Source organism: Pipistrellus kuhlii, unplaced genomic scaffold (genome assembly GCF_014108245.1).
Source record: "Pipistrellus kuhlii isolate mPipKuh1 unplaced genomic scaffold, mPipKuh1.p scaffold_m20_p_5, whole genome shotgun sequence".
In the NCBI taxonomy this organism is placed as follows: Eukaryota; Metazoa; Chordata; class Mammalia; order Chiroptera; family Vespertilionidae; genus Pipistrellus; species Pipistrellus kuhlii.
Window position 1 is genome coordinate 72,748,559 of NW_023425551.1, and position 14,849 is coordinate 72,763,407.

Consider the following 14,849-nt stretch of genomic DNA (forward strand, 5'->3'; position numbering starts at 1 on the left):
GTAAATACGTGGTCATCATTTCTTTTTTTCTTTTTTTAATTATTTAAAATATATTTTATTGATTTTTTACAGAGATGAAGGGAGAGAGATAGAGAGTTAGAAACATCGATGGGAGAGAAACATCTACCAGCTGCCTCCTGCACACCCCCTACTGGGGATGTGCCTGCAACCAAGGTACATGCCCTTGACCGGAATTGAACCTGGGACCCTTCAGTCCGCAGATTGACGCTCTACCCACTGAGCTAAACCGGTATCTGACCCTTTGCTCATTTGTTCACTCTGCAGGGCTTTGGAGAGAGTAAGACCTCAGCTGCAGGACTGCCCCTTCCTCCAGTCCCGTCCCCATGGTTCTCATGCTCTGGAATAAGGCATGGACATCTTCCAAAATGCTGCAAACTTTTCAAATTTCTATTCTGCTTTTCCCTTTTCCAGAAACACAGTCTCCGGATGTGCCTTTCCCCCAGATGAAATGGACCTTTCAGAGTTCCAGATGTCCCTGGCTCAGCTACACAGATTCAGGTTTAGGGGAGGGGTCAGGGCAGGAAAGGGGGCAGACCCACACACTTAGCACATTTTTCTTTTAAACACTCCTGGATACGAAACCTTCGTGTTTAGGAAGCAAGTCTTTTGGAGCAGATGAAGAGGGAACATTGGAAAGCATCCTCATTGGAAGCAGCGCCCTTCCAACATGTTTCCACTTATACTGGGATGGCGTCCAACCACCATCGAGCACGAAACCGAAGCCACTGAAGGGGAAGGAACCACTTATTCCCCGGGTGGGCCGGAGGGCCTCGCCGTGAGCTCGGCAGCTCCTTTCCCTCACGCTGGAGATAGCGGTCTGACGCTGACACTTGAGCTGCAAAGTGGTTTCTCATGGCGATGACAGGAAATGAGAGGAAAATCCATAAGAAGGTCTTCAAGGCACCGTTGCTGGCTGGGGACTGTCAGCACACAGCTGGACATTAATGAATTTAAAACAAATAAAAAGAAATGGAAGGCACATGTTGCCTCAGGGCTAGAGCCAGCCCACTTCATATCAAAAGTCCCTGGCATAGTCCAAGTCTCAGGGACAGAAAGTAGGATGAGGATTGCCAGGGGCGGGGGAGAGAGGAACTGGGAGTTTGATGGGTAGAGTTTCATTTCGGGGTGAGGGAAGCGTTCTGGAGATGGATGGTGGTGATGGCTGTACAACAGTGTAACGGTACTTAATGCCATTGAACTGTACATTTAAAATGGATAAAATGGTAAATAGTGGGTTATGTCTCTTTTACAATAAACATTTTAAGTCCCTGACCACCGAAAAACCCTTGCAGCAGTTACCTAAGTGCACTTTTCAAAGACAAGTTTTTTTAAAAATATATATTTTTTATTGATTTCAGAGAGGAAGGGAGAGGGAGAGAGAGAGAGAGACATCAATGATGAGAGAGAATCATTGATCAGCTGCCTCCTGCAGGCCCCCTACTGGGGAGTGAGCCCACAACCTTGATCAGAATTGAACCCGTGACCCTTTAAGTTCATAGGTCGACGCTCTATCCGCTGAGCCAAACCAGCTAGGACAAATGACAAGTTTTAAAGTGGCAGAGGAGTAAATGTGCAAATGAGACAGAAGCAGTGCTGTGATGAAAATTAAACTGGGCAAGGAGACGGAGAATAAAACGGGCAGAGGCAGGGCTCAGCACACAGGGCTTGCCAGACTAGGTTGTGGATTTCATTCTCTCACCTAAGAACATCAGGAAGCAATTTTATACTCTTTTTTGGCAATAAAATATTAAATTAAAACTCAAATAACTAGGATAGTGTGCCAAATAGTTACTGATCAATATATTTATCTATTAAATCAAAGCGGACAATGTTAATTCATTCAGGCTAAATAGAAACCTTATTGTTTGTCACTGAAATTTCTTTTCAACAACATTCAAGGGCTTTCATTTGGGTATTTTATTAATTCCATTTTTAGTAACTTTTTTTTATCTGAACACAAAGTTTTGCATGAAAAACAAATGTGATTAATCTTTGTTAAAAGTCAAATAAAAATATATATATAAATATGTATATATGCATATGTATATACATGTATATGTATGTGGGAAGGAGAAAATAATTTTTCTTAAAATAAAATTATAGGTAAGTTTTTACAAGTCCATGACCATATACTACTGGAATTTGACTTTAACTTAGGACTCAGCTAAAATCAGACCAAGATCTTAACTCTAGGGACTAAAAAGATAAGCAAAAATGTTGGGGTGAGTCCCCAAGGAAGCCAGCCTCAAAACACAGTTCAGGCCATAACTGGTTTGGTCCAGTGGATAGAGCGTCGGCCTGCAAACTAAGGGTCCCAGGTTCGATTCCGGTCAAGGGCATATACTTTGGTTGTGGCACATCCCCAGTGGGGGTGTGCAGGAGGCAGCTGACTGATGTTTCTCTCTCGTCGATGTTTCTAATTCTCTCTCCCTCTCCCTTCCTCTCTGTAAAAAAATCAATAAAAAAAAAAAAATATATATATATATATATATATATATATATATATATATATATATATATATATATATTAAAACACAGTTCAGGGGAAGGGTTCTCATGATTGGCCCTACTTGATTTCTTCTTGCTTCTCCTCTGTGTTCTGCAACTCATCAGCTACCCCAAGCGCCATAGTCTGAACTCTTCCCGACTTAATACTGTCAGGGGAAAAGGCAATGTCAAGCGTCTTCCAGGCATCAATATTTCTGCAAGACTTTTCCAAAGCAATTAATTACCGACTCCCTCAGTCCACCAAGAGCCATCTAATACCTTCCATTTGTCATTCCCACAACCCCCTGCTCAGGCCATACTCCACAGAGCTGACAACCAGAGTTAAATGACTTGCCCGTTATCATTCAGCCTGTCATTGGAGATGAGGGGGAGTGGGAGCCAACTCTGCTACTGTGAGCACTGCTTTATTTAATTCCCCAAGCTCCTAGCTACTGCTTCAGCTTTTACTGCCACAGAAGATGGAAGAAATGATACTATTAGCTAAGTATAACACAGGAAATATAGTCAATAATATTGTAATAACCAATACTGAAAATATCAGGAGGAACACTATGTGAGTACTGGTGTATAATTGTCTCACCACTATCCTGTACACCTGAAACTAATACCAAATGTAAACTGTAATTGAAAAAAAAAAAAAAAAAGAAGCCTAGCCATCGAAGCTCAGTGGTTGAGTGTCGACTTATGAACCAGGAGGTCATGGTTCGATTCCCAGCCAGGGTACTTGCCCAGGTTGAAGGCACAATCCCCAGTGTGGGGTGTGCAGGAGGCAGCCCATCAATGATTCTCTCTCACCATTAATGTTTCTATCTCCCTCCCTTTCTCTTGAAATAAATAAAAAATATATATTTTTTAAATGAAAAACTGAACTCTCTCTCTCTCTCTCTCTCTCTCTCTCTCTCTCTCTCTCTATATATATATATATATATATATATATATATATATTTTTTTTTTTTTTTTTTAAAGACCCTGTTAGCTGAAGACCCTTTGATTCTTGGATGATATTCCTAGATAATATCTGCTCACCCACAACTCAAGGGGGCACACTGGTCACCCTGTCCCATGGGTGGGAGGAGCTTGTGACAAGAAGGAAAGGGGAAAGGGGGAACTTGAGATGTTAGTTTCAGAGGACACATTTCTCAAGACACAGAAGCCTCTGAGGGCTTTTCAGCTCCTGCTTCTGCACGACACACGTCCTCCTCTCTTTAAGGAAAACTCGGCACCACCAAGAGCTAGAACACCAGCCAGCAAGGCTTCTACTCAACCTCAGACGCTGCTGGGATGTCTCTCCACAGAGCCTTCCCTGATGCCCGAGCTGGGCTTGAATATTGTGCCCACGAGCGTTGATCTTTTCATACCCACATGTCCCTGTGTGGCTCATGGATTCTATTGTCTTGCCCAGCACATAGCAGCCATTCCATAAATACCTGTGGAATGGAATTGAATGTACCTCTTCTCCTTATAACACCACCCTTGTTTGACCACCATTTAGAAAGTTCCAAATAATTAAAATCGACCCTAGTAGGCCTCAAAGCTTGCCTTTGAACCCTTTCTAAAATGCTCTGGATATTTCCTTGATCTGTGTCAACATAATATACCCTTTCCTTGGTATCCTGTGTCCGTTCATCTTGTGAGTTTGTGAGTTTGGCTGCTCTAAGGGAAATTTAAAGTGGCTTAAACAGCCCAGCGTGGCTCAGTGGTTGAGCATCAACCTATGAACTGGGAGGTCACAGTTGGATTCCCAGCAGCGGCACATGCCCAGGTTGCCAGCTGGATCCTCAGTGTGCGGCATTCAAGAAGCAGCCGATCAATGATTTTCTCTCATCATTGATGTTTCTATCTCTCTCCCTCTCCCTTCTTCTCTGAAATCAATAAAAATGTTTTTTATAAAATAAATAAAATAAGCCGAAACCAGTTTTGGCTCAGTGGATAGAGCATCGGCCTGCAGACTAAAAGCTCCCAGGTTCGATTCTGGTCAAGGGCATGTACCTTGGTTGCAGGCATATCCCCATTGAGGGGTGTGCAGGAGGCAGCTGATGGATGTTTCTCTCCCATTGATGTTTCTAACTCTCTATCCCTCTTCTTCCTCTCTGTAAAAAAGTCAATAAAATATGTTTTTTAAAATAAAATAAAATAAAGAGTGTGGCCCAAGCCGGTTTGGCTCAGTGGTAGAGCGTCGGTCTGCGGACTGAAAGGTCCCAGGTTCGATTCCGGTCAGGGGCATGTACATTGGTTGCGGGCAAATCCCCGGTAAGGGGTGTGCAAGAGGCAGATGGTCGATGTTTCTCTCTCACCGACATTTCTAGCTCTCTATCTCTCTCTCCCTTCCTCTCTGTAAAAAATCAATAAATTAAACATTTTTTAAAAAGTAAGAGTGTGAAATCTCGAAGGAAAGGTGGGGAAAGGTGGGTGGGTAGGAGGTAATGCACCAAAGACCTTGTATGCATAACCCATGGACACAGACAATAGGGTGCTGATGGCCTGGGGGTGGGGCAGAGCAGGCTGGAGGGGGCCAGTGGGGGATATAAGGGGATATATATACTTTCAATAATAAAGAATTATTTTTAAAAATAAAAACAAGCAAAAATAAAGTAAAATGGTTTAAACAAGGAAGTTTGTTTCTCTCTCAGGTAACAGTGCAGAAACGAATAGTCCAGGAGGCTCATGGTGACTCCACAGGGTCAGGGCCTGAGCTTTTTTCTTCCTTTGCTGTTATCCTTGGCTATTTCCCTTCTCACCCCCTGACTCCCAAGACCACATCAAGGCCGGGAGAGGAAAAGGCAGAAGAACAGAGCTTGTCCAACCTGGCACATCTCACGTCTGCTCCTAGTCCAGAGGCCTAAACTTAGTCACATCAGCAGCAAGAGACTCAGCAGTCATGGTCCATGGAAACATTGGCAGCTCAATAACTAAGAGAGAGATGGGGGAACTGAACATTGGGGCTAGCTCATAGCGTCTGCCACCGCCATCTTTATAAATCTTTACCCTGGAGCGAAGCTGTTTTGCTGCAGGGCTGGCTCATAGCAAGGACCCAGACTGCCTGAGCTTACAGGTCCTCCACCTCCTCCATCACCATGAGGCTGCCAGTCAGTCTCTGACTGTTATGATTATGCTTTCTTCTGCTTAGACAGATGAAAGATGAAACAGAGAGGGGGCCGGAGACTGGGATGCCAGGACACAGGCTTTATTGAAGAGTACCACTGCCGGCTGCTTCCAGAGAAAAAGAGCGAGGGCCGGGGTTCATGCACCTTCTAAGGGGAGGAAAGAGAGGGGACGGGGACACTCAGCACACGCTGATTGGTGGTTTCATGTAAGGCCTATGATTAGGGACCTAAGGACTTAGGAATGGGGGCTCAGGGTATTTGGCAGGTGCTGATTGGTGGCTCAGTGCTCAGGAATGTCTGGCTGCAGGTGGGGTTTACATCTGTCAGTTGAAGGAAGGGGGATCTATCAACAGAAAGTCAAATATCCAAGCTTTTTAGATTTATGTGTCACACACACACACACACACACACACACACACACACACACAAATGGGATGAAAGGAGAGATGGTTAATAAGATAGGCTCTGGATCAAAATACTGCTCTACCACCCACTGACTGTGTGACCTTATGCAAGTTACTGAACCTCTTTGTTTCTTCATCTGTAAAACGAGAATTATAATAGTAACTTGACTCGCTATGTTGTTGTAAGAATTAAATAAATTACTACATATAACGCATGTTAGCTGGTGCACGGTGAAATTTCCTTCGAGATTTCACACTCTTACTTTTAAGTGCCCAAAAAGGGAGGACTGTTATTATTCACATGAAACAAGTTACTGATTCCACGGCCCGAGGGTGGGAAAGCCCCTCCTTTGGCTTGAGCTTGGTGAACTTTCTGGCAGCACTTCCCACTGCTCGCTCCCCCCTCTGGGCTGTGCTCCAGATGGAAGCCAGAGGGCCGGAGAAACAGAGCCATTGTAAGTTGGCATCAACTTGAATTTCGATATGTTTTATCTCACTCACATCCTGCATGCATTTTTAATAGCATCCCAAAGGCAAGAGTAAGCTGATAACACATGGAAATTGCATTAATGTTGGGATGCCTAATTCTGTGTTTACTTTTCCATTCTCCAGATATCCCTACAGACAGACAGAGGCCCGTTTTAAGAGGGGATAATGGACGTCTGTGTTCTAATTGATTAGATACTGCTTGCAGGAGGGCTTCCCACCATGAGCCTCCAGATCAAAGCCAGAGAGACTCTCTCCAGCCCTAAAAGCTCAAACAGCAAGGAAGAAGGAAGCCGCGGGGAAGGCAGACACTCTGGTGAGGGAGCTAATTGGATTCCTGTCACATGATGCCCGCTTTGCAGAATCCGTTCCGGAAAACAATGCTCTTCTTCATCCCCGAGTCCTGTGAGAAAGGAGAAAGATGTGATGATAAACGTACCTACAGAATAAGCAAATGAAATTAGAAACAAAGCAAAGAGAAATAAAGCCAGTATCAAGAGAATGACCACTGGCGGCAGAGCCACACGCCTGCCCTTTATCAGAGCCACGAGCCTGACAGTCACTAAGACACAGTCTCTCTCTCTCCCTGCGTATCATTAGTCAGGGAGCGTCACCGCCTTAGAATTCCCCGTTTTTATTTCTTCCAAGGAACTGAAGAGCATTGTTTCATGTTATTGTATACTCCCTCTTTTTATATGTCATTTATTCCAGTAAGAACAGGAACTTTATTTAGAGGGGATGCAAAAACAAAAATGATAAAAAGGTGTCCAGGAAAAGCCTCCCTCCAACTGCATCCCCCTTCAGGCCAGGCCCCACCACCACCCCACCACCCCCAATCCCAATAGAATCCACTGTTACTGCCGGGGAGCCCTTCCGAAGCTATACAAGCAAATGCGAGTACGTGTTCCGTCTCCATCTCTTTGTGCACACGCCCTCACACTGTTCTGCACATTCTTCTTTTCACTATTGGAGATCTTCCCATAGCATTCCATACAGAATTCATTTATTCCAGATTCTCTCAAGAAAGAAAAAAATACCCAGGACCCTCAGCCTCAGTCAACTCTGATGAGAGAATAGATTCTTTGCGGTGCAGCCCCTTGGAAAGTGCTCACAACCTCCACCAGGAAACAGCACTGCTGGGTTACAGGGCGGGGCTCATGGGCCTGCTCCTTGTACATCTTACTTCCCCCCACCGCCGCGCCCCTCCCAGCACCACAGCATCTCAGGCCCCCGACTGGAAAGTGCTTTCCGGCATGGCACACCCCTGTCATTCACACCACACTCCAGTGAAGTGGCTCACTCTTCCACTTTTTTTATGATACACATGCACCTCTGAAGTCAAAAATAATAATAATAGCCGAGACCTGTTTGGCTCAGTGGATAGAGCGTCGGCCTGTGGACTGAAAGGTCCCAGGTTCGATTCTGTCAAGGGCATGTACCTTGGTTGCCGGCACATCCCCAGTGGAAGATGTGCCAGAGGCAGCTGAATCAGTGTCTCTCTCATCGATGTTTCTAGCTGTCTCTCTCCATTCCTCTCTGTGAAAAATCAATAAAATATATATTTTTTAAATAATAATAATAATAAATACTACTTTCTAAAAGTCAGTGAATAAGTGATGGTGTTTTGTGAAAAAGTGCCCAGCAAGTTTTCCTCGCTGTCTAAAATGAACACCTCTAAACTCAGCCTATTCCTGATGTATTTCACAGTAAGCTACAAATAGCAGAACATTTTATCTCTAAATAGTTCCGCATGCATAGCATTAACTAGACTGAATATTGGTTTAAGCTTTTTTAATTACACACCGTGAAATGTTTTGACATGAGTTTTGACAAACGCCTACAATCCGTTGGTTAGCCAGGGTAATGATGTTTTACTATTTTCTCTCTGCCAGTGTGGAAAAGACTGCTCGGCTAGGGACCGCCGCTGAGATGTTGAGAGAATACACTGTCTCCCCAGCCCCCTGGGGCACCATCCCTCCTTCCCAGAGTAAGAGGGTTGAGGGAGAAGGCAAGGCAGACAGGAAATACCTTTGCACTAGGACATGTCACTAACTCCTGTGGCCCTGGAAAGTCAGTTCCCCTTCTCTGAGCCTCTAGCCCATTATAGGGGCAGGGGAGGTGTCAAACGAGGTGCCCTGGAGACCTAGGACTCCAAAGCAGTGCAAAGGCCCTGGGGCTTAACTCTCTGATTCTGTCTCCCAGCAGCTCCCTGTCTGTCTTACATACTGAACTTCTGCATAATAGTTCCCACAAATAAAGTCTTCCCGGCTTAAAAAAACACCACCTAAAACCTAGGAGACATTGATTCCCTTTGGTGCTCTGTTTTCCCGCAAACATTTTATCTTCTAAGGCACATGTGTCAAACACAAGGCCCGCGGGCCAAATCCGTCCCGCCAGGCCTTGCAATGTGGCCCGCACCGCGCTGTCATCACTGTACTCCGCTGCGTTTCCATCACAATGACAGTTTATGACTGTTCAGTAAACCTTTCGGCCCGCGATTTAGGCTGGATTTTAGATTCTGGCCCCTTCTCTGATTGAGTTCGACACCCCTATAAATCTAAGGCATTATATAATTTATGGATTATGTTTACTGTCTGCCTCCCCGCCTGGGTCACTGAGATGTTGGTCTGTTTGTTTTACTTGTGTATCACTGATGTAATAGCACGGAGCCTGGTACAGGCCTGGTACAGAGTTGGCACTCAATAAATACATGAATGAATGAAAAAAAAAATTAATAGAATTACCACATGATCCAGCAATTCCACTGAAATCAGGGTCATGAAGAGATATTTACTTACGCACCCATGTTCATAGCAGCATTATTCACAGTAGCTAAAACCCAAGTGTCGACCAACAGATGAGTGAATTAGCAAAATGGGATATATACATGCAATGGAATATTATTCAGCCCTAAAGAAGGAAATTCTGATATATGCTACAACATGGATATTATGCTTGAAGAAATAAGCCAGACACAAATACTACCATGTGATTTCCATGTGATACTTAAATCAAAAAACATAGAGACAGAAAGGAGAATGTTGGTGCCAGGGGCTGAAGGGAATGTGGAGAATGAGGAGTTATTTTTTAATTGGTATAGAGTTTCAATTTTGTAAGATAAAAAGAGTTTTGGAGATATGTGGTAGTGATGGTTGCACAACATAAGTGTACGTACTTCATGCCACTGAAATGTACATACAAAAATGGCTGATTGTAAATTTTATCTCAATAATATAAAATTGTAACAATTACATACATGAAATGTTCTGACATGAGTTTTGACAAATAAACACAATAGTGTGAACCCAACTTCTATGAAGAAAGAACATTTCTACTATCCAGAAAGTTCCCAGGAGTTCATCCATGATTCTAACTTCCACTTGTTTAAAAATCAGATCTAAAAAACAAGTTGGTTTTTCCCTTTTCTAAAACTTTCTAAAAATGCAACTATCAAGTGCTCTTCAATATAAGGCTTGTTTCACTCAACATGTTTTTGAAATTCATCCATGCTGTATGCATGAGTAGTTTGTACTTCTACATTACTAAGTCCTATTTCATCATATGAAAATATCACAATTTGTTTATCCATTCTCCTCTCAATGAACTGCTGGACTGTTTCAAGTTCTTGGGTATTATAAGAAAAGTTGTTATGAATATCCATGTACACTGTTTTCATTTATTTTGCTTAACTATCTAGAAAAAGAATTACTAGGTTATGGGATGATGTAATTCTTGGTATGATTAGATTTAGGTCTACCATTTGTTTGTTTGTCCCATTGCTTTTTTTTATTATTATTGATTTTACACAGAGAGGAATTGAGAGGGACAGAGAGTTACAAACATCGATGAGAGAGAATCATCGATCAGCTGCCTCCTGCACACTCCCCACTGGGGATGTGCCCGCAACCAAGGTACATGCCCTTGACCGGAATCAAACCAGGGACCTTTCAGTCTGCAGGCCGACGCTCTATCCACTGAGCCAAACCGGTCCCGGCTGTCCCATTGCTTTTTGTTCCTCTCTTCCTCCTTTCCTATCTTGTTTTGAGTTAAATAAATACTTTTTTAAAAATTCATATATATATATATAAATATAAATATATATATGTGTGTATATATATATATATGTGTGTGTGTGTGTGTGTATATATATATATATATATATATATATATATATATTATTTCAGAGAGTAAGGGAGAGGGAGAGAGAGATAGAAACATCAATGATGAGAGAGAATCACCAAGTGGTTGCGTCTTGCACACCAACCCGGGCATACATCCTGACCAGGAATCACAGTGACCTCCTGGTTCATAGGTTTATGCTCAACCACTGAGCCATGGAGGCCGGGCCTAAATAGTTCTTATAATTCTATTTTAACTTCTCCATTGGCTTTATAACTATACTTTGTCACATTTTTTATTGAGATGAAATTTACATAACATAAAACTAGCCATTTTAAAATAAACACAATTCAGTAGCATTTAGTACATTCCACAATGTTGTGTAATCGCCACCTCTATCTAGTTATAAAACATTTTCGTCTTCCCAAAATAAAATTCCATACCCCTTAAGCATGGCTATTCTCACCTCCTTCAATGCCTAGCAACCACTAATCTGCATTGTTATTATTGATATACCTCTCCTGGACATTGGATATAAATAAAACCATATAGCATGTGGTCTTTTTGTTTGGCTTCTTTCATTTCACTTGTTTTCAAGATTCATCCATGCGGTAGCATGTGTCAGTACCCCATTCATTTATAAGGCTGAATAAAATTCCATTGTATGCATAAGCCACATTTTGTTTCTCTATTCTTCCATTAATGGACATTTAGTTGTTTCCACCTTTTGGGTATTGTGAATAGTGCTGCTCATTGCATTATTTTTCAGTGTTTGCTCTACTGCAGCAATTTTCAAGTGTTTTGATTTCAGAACCCCTTTATACGCCCACAAAATACTAAAGACTCCCTCCCAAAAAAAGCTTTAATGTGAGAGACACATATAATAAAATTAAAAATTAAAAAAATATTTCTTTTTAATTAATTAAATAATGACTTCATTATATGCTAACATAAGCATGTTCTATGGAAAATATATTTTCAAAAAAAATAGTGAGAAAAAAGGCATGGTTTTACATTTCTGCAAACCTCTTTAATGTCTGGCTTAAAAGGCAGAGGGATTTCATATCTACTTCTGCATTCGATCTGTTGTTTTGGTTGGCATATACGAAGAAAAGCCAACCTCATATAGATATGAAGTCCTCCCCTGGGAAATAGAATTATTTCCTGAAGCATATATCAGACCTCCTGAGTGGGTTTTGGGCACCACCAACGTCCTTGCACCACACTGTGAGAACTGCTGTCCTAGGCATTACCATGAACTTTCCAGGGAATAGCTAGAGCAGACATTATACCACTTCATGTAAAATGTAAGAACTTTGAAACTATAAAGTTCCACTTCCATCCCCATTCTTTACGATACATTACGTAACATAAAGCCCAGGGGCAATAAATAGACCCATGCAGCTGCAAAATTCTTTTGCTTTAAACAGTTCCATGAGTTTTAAATGGAGGAAAAATTATAGCCTTTTATATTCATCCAGTTATCATTTTTTTAAAAATATATTTTTATTGATTTCAGAGAGGAAGGGAGAGGGAGAGAGAGATAGAAACATCAATGATGAGAGAGAATCATTGATTGGCTGCTTCCTGCACGCCCCCCACTGGGGATCCAGCCCTCAGCCTGGGCATGTGCCCTGACCAGGAATCGAACTGGTGACCCCTTGGTTCCTGGGTCACGCTCAACCACTCAGCTACACCCGACTGAGCTCATCCAGTTATCATTTCCTATGTTCTCCATTTGCCTAAAGACTCAACTCTCTATCTGGCAGCATTTCCCTTCAGCCTGAAATATGTCCTTGTGGTGCAGTCTGCTGGCAATAAACTTTTTGTCTTCATTCTCTCTCTCTCTCTCTCTCTCTCTCTCTCTCTCTCTCTCTCTCTCTCTCTCCCTCCCTCCCTCCCTCCCTCCCTCCCTCCCTCTCTCTCTCTCTCTCTCTCTCTCTAAGATGTTGTATTGATTTTTAAAATAAAAGACAAGGCTTTGACATCTAAGGATGGATATTTGAGAGGTAAAGCTACAAAGCCCCTAAAGTTGTGATTACTGTGGAAGTCAGGGCAGTGGTCTCCTGTGCCAGGAGGAAGGTGGTTGGGCTGAGGGTAGAGTCACGGAGGGCTCCTGAGGTGACGGCAGTCCTTTTCCAGACCTGGATGGCAGATACTAAGACGTTTGCCTTCTAATGATGAAGCCATACAGTCAGTTTGGTAGACTTTTCTACATCTGTGTTTTATTGTGAAAAAAAAAACACACATTTTTTTCTTTAACCTATAATACAGGGGTCGGCAAACTTTTCCCAATAGACCAATAGAGTACATATTTTAGGTTTTACAGGCCAGGAGGCAAAATTGAGGATATTGTGCAGGTACTTATTTAACCATGACGTAACCACTTATTAATGCATAAGGACAAACCCAAGCTTTGTGACCCTCGAGGGTCCAGTAATCCTTGAATTTCAGATCCCAGGTTTCCACTCCTGAATCACGCCATCCACGTACCCGAGTCGTAGCCAGGTTCCCGCGAGCATCAGGCCCCTCTGCGTCTCTTAGCAACAGGCAGGCACTACGGGACCGAGGGGGAGGGGAGGGGGCGGATGGGAGAGAGCAGGCGCGTGCACCAGATCTCGGCTCCTCCCACCTGCTCGGGCAGAAAAGGGCGGGCCCTCAGGCACCCATGCCCTAGGCTTGGACGCAGATCCAAGTCTGTGTCAGGGTGTGGTCCAGCAGGCTAGGGGGCAGCAGCAGCATCACCTAGAGCCTGCTGGAAATACAGAGTTTGCACCTACCTCCAGACCTACTGAGTCTCAGTCTGCATTTTTGAGAAGATCCCAGGAGATCCCCATCCTTAGTAACATTTGACAAGAGAGGCTTTTACAACCCAGATAAGGCAAAGCCATCAATAAATATTCACCTCGAACAGGTTGAACTTTTCACCTAGAGGCTAGAAGACAGGCTTTATGATTTAGAAGAGGAAGTTCCCAAAGCTGAGTTCTCTATGCCCAGAAAGGGTGAAAATTCCACTGTGTCTCCTCTGACCATCCGCCCAGGACACAGTGCATCACTGACCTCAGGTTCCTGCTCTGAAAGCCGATGGGGAAATCTGGAGGGACAGTTTCCATTCCCAGAGTAAGGGATAAAGCAGAAAAAGAAGGTTCAGATAGGCACCTTGTAACTGCAGAATAATTAAGTCAAACGACAAGATGAGGGTAATCCCAGACCAGGGACGGTAGCATCCAAACCCAACTGGTGGCTGTCTCCCAGGAACAGACCTCACTTGCATTTTAAACCACAAAATGGAAATCTTACTAACACTAAGTCAGTGGGCAAGCGCTCCTGAGAGAAGTTCCCAGGCAGTAACTTCCCAGTCTGGGAAGCTCTCTCCACAGCCATCTCTCTTGGGAAACTGCAGACCCTGAGTTTAACTTCCTCATCAGATGACTGGCAAGTCAGAACAGACACATTCCAGCCCTGGAAGAACCGCTCTGCTTCGCTGGGAGAAGAAAACAACTTACCAAAGAACACAAAGGAAATAAAATGGTCATTTTTTAATGACAAGGATGAAATAGTAAGATGAGAAAAAAGCCCTCCTTCAAACACAAAACAGCTCAAAAACACATTTCTAAAAATTTATGATACTACCACATGGATGAATCCTGAAAACATGATGCTATGTGAAAGAAGCCAGCCACAAAGGACCACGTGTGGTATGGCTGCACTTATATGAAGTGCTCAAAAAGGGCAAGTCCATAAAGACAGAGAGCAGTTTAAATGGTTAGTTTAATGGCTAGAAAGTACAGGGTTTCTTTGGGGAATAATGAAAATGTTCTAAAATTATTTGAGGTAATGGTTGACAACGCTGTAAAGTACTAAAAGCCACTGAACTATGTACTTTAAATTGGTGAATTGTATGGTTTATGAATTATATTTAAATAAGCTGTTTGGGGAGAAAAAAAAAAAAAGCCATGGCTCCACACTAAATCCACATTAGTCTAAAAAACATGAAGTTCTCCCTGGCCGGTTTGGCTCGATGGATAGAGCGTTGGCCTGCGGACCAAAGGGTCCCGGGTTCGGTTCCCTTCAAGGGCATGTACCTTGGTTGCGGGCACATCCCCAGTAGGGGATGTGCGGGAGGCAGCTGATCGATGTTTCTCTCTCATCAATGTTTCTAACTCTCTCTCTCCCTTCTCTGCAAAAAAATTAATAACATATATTT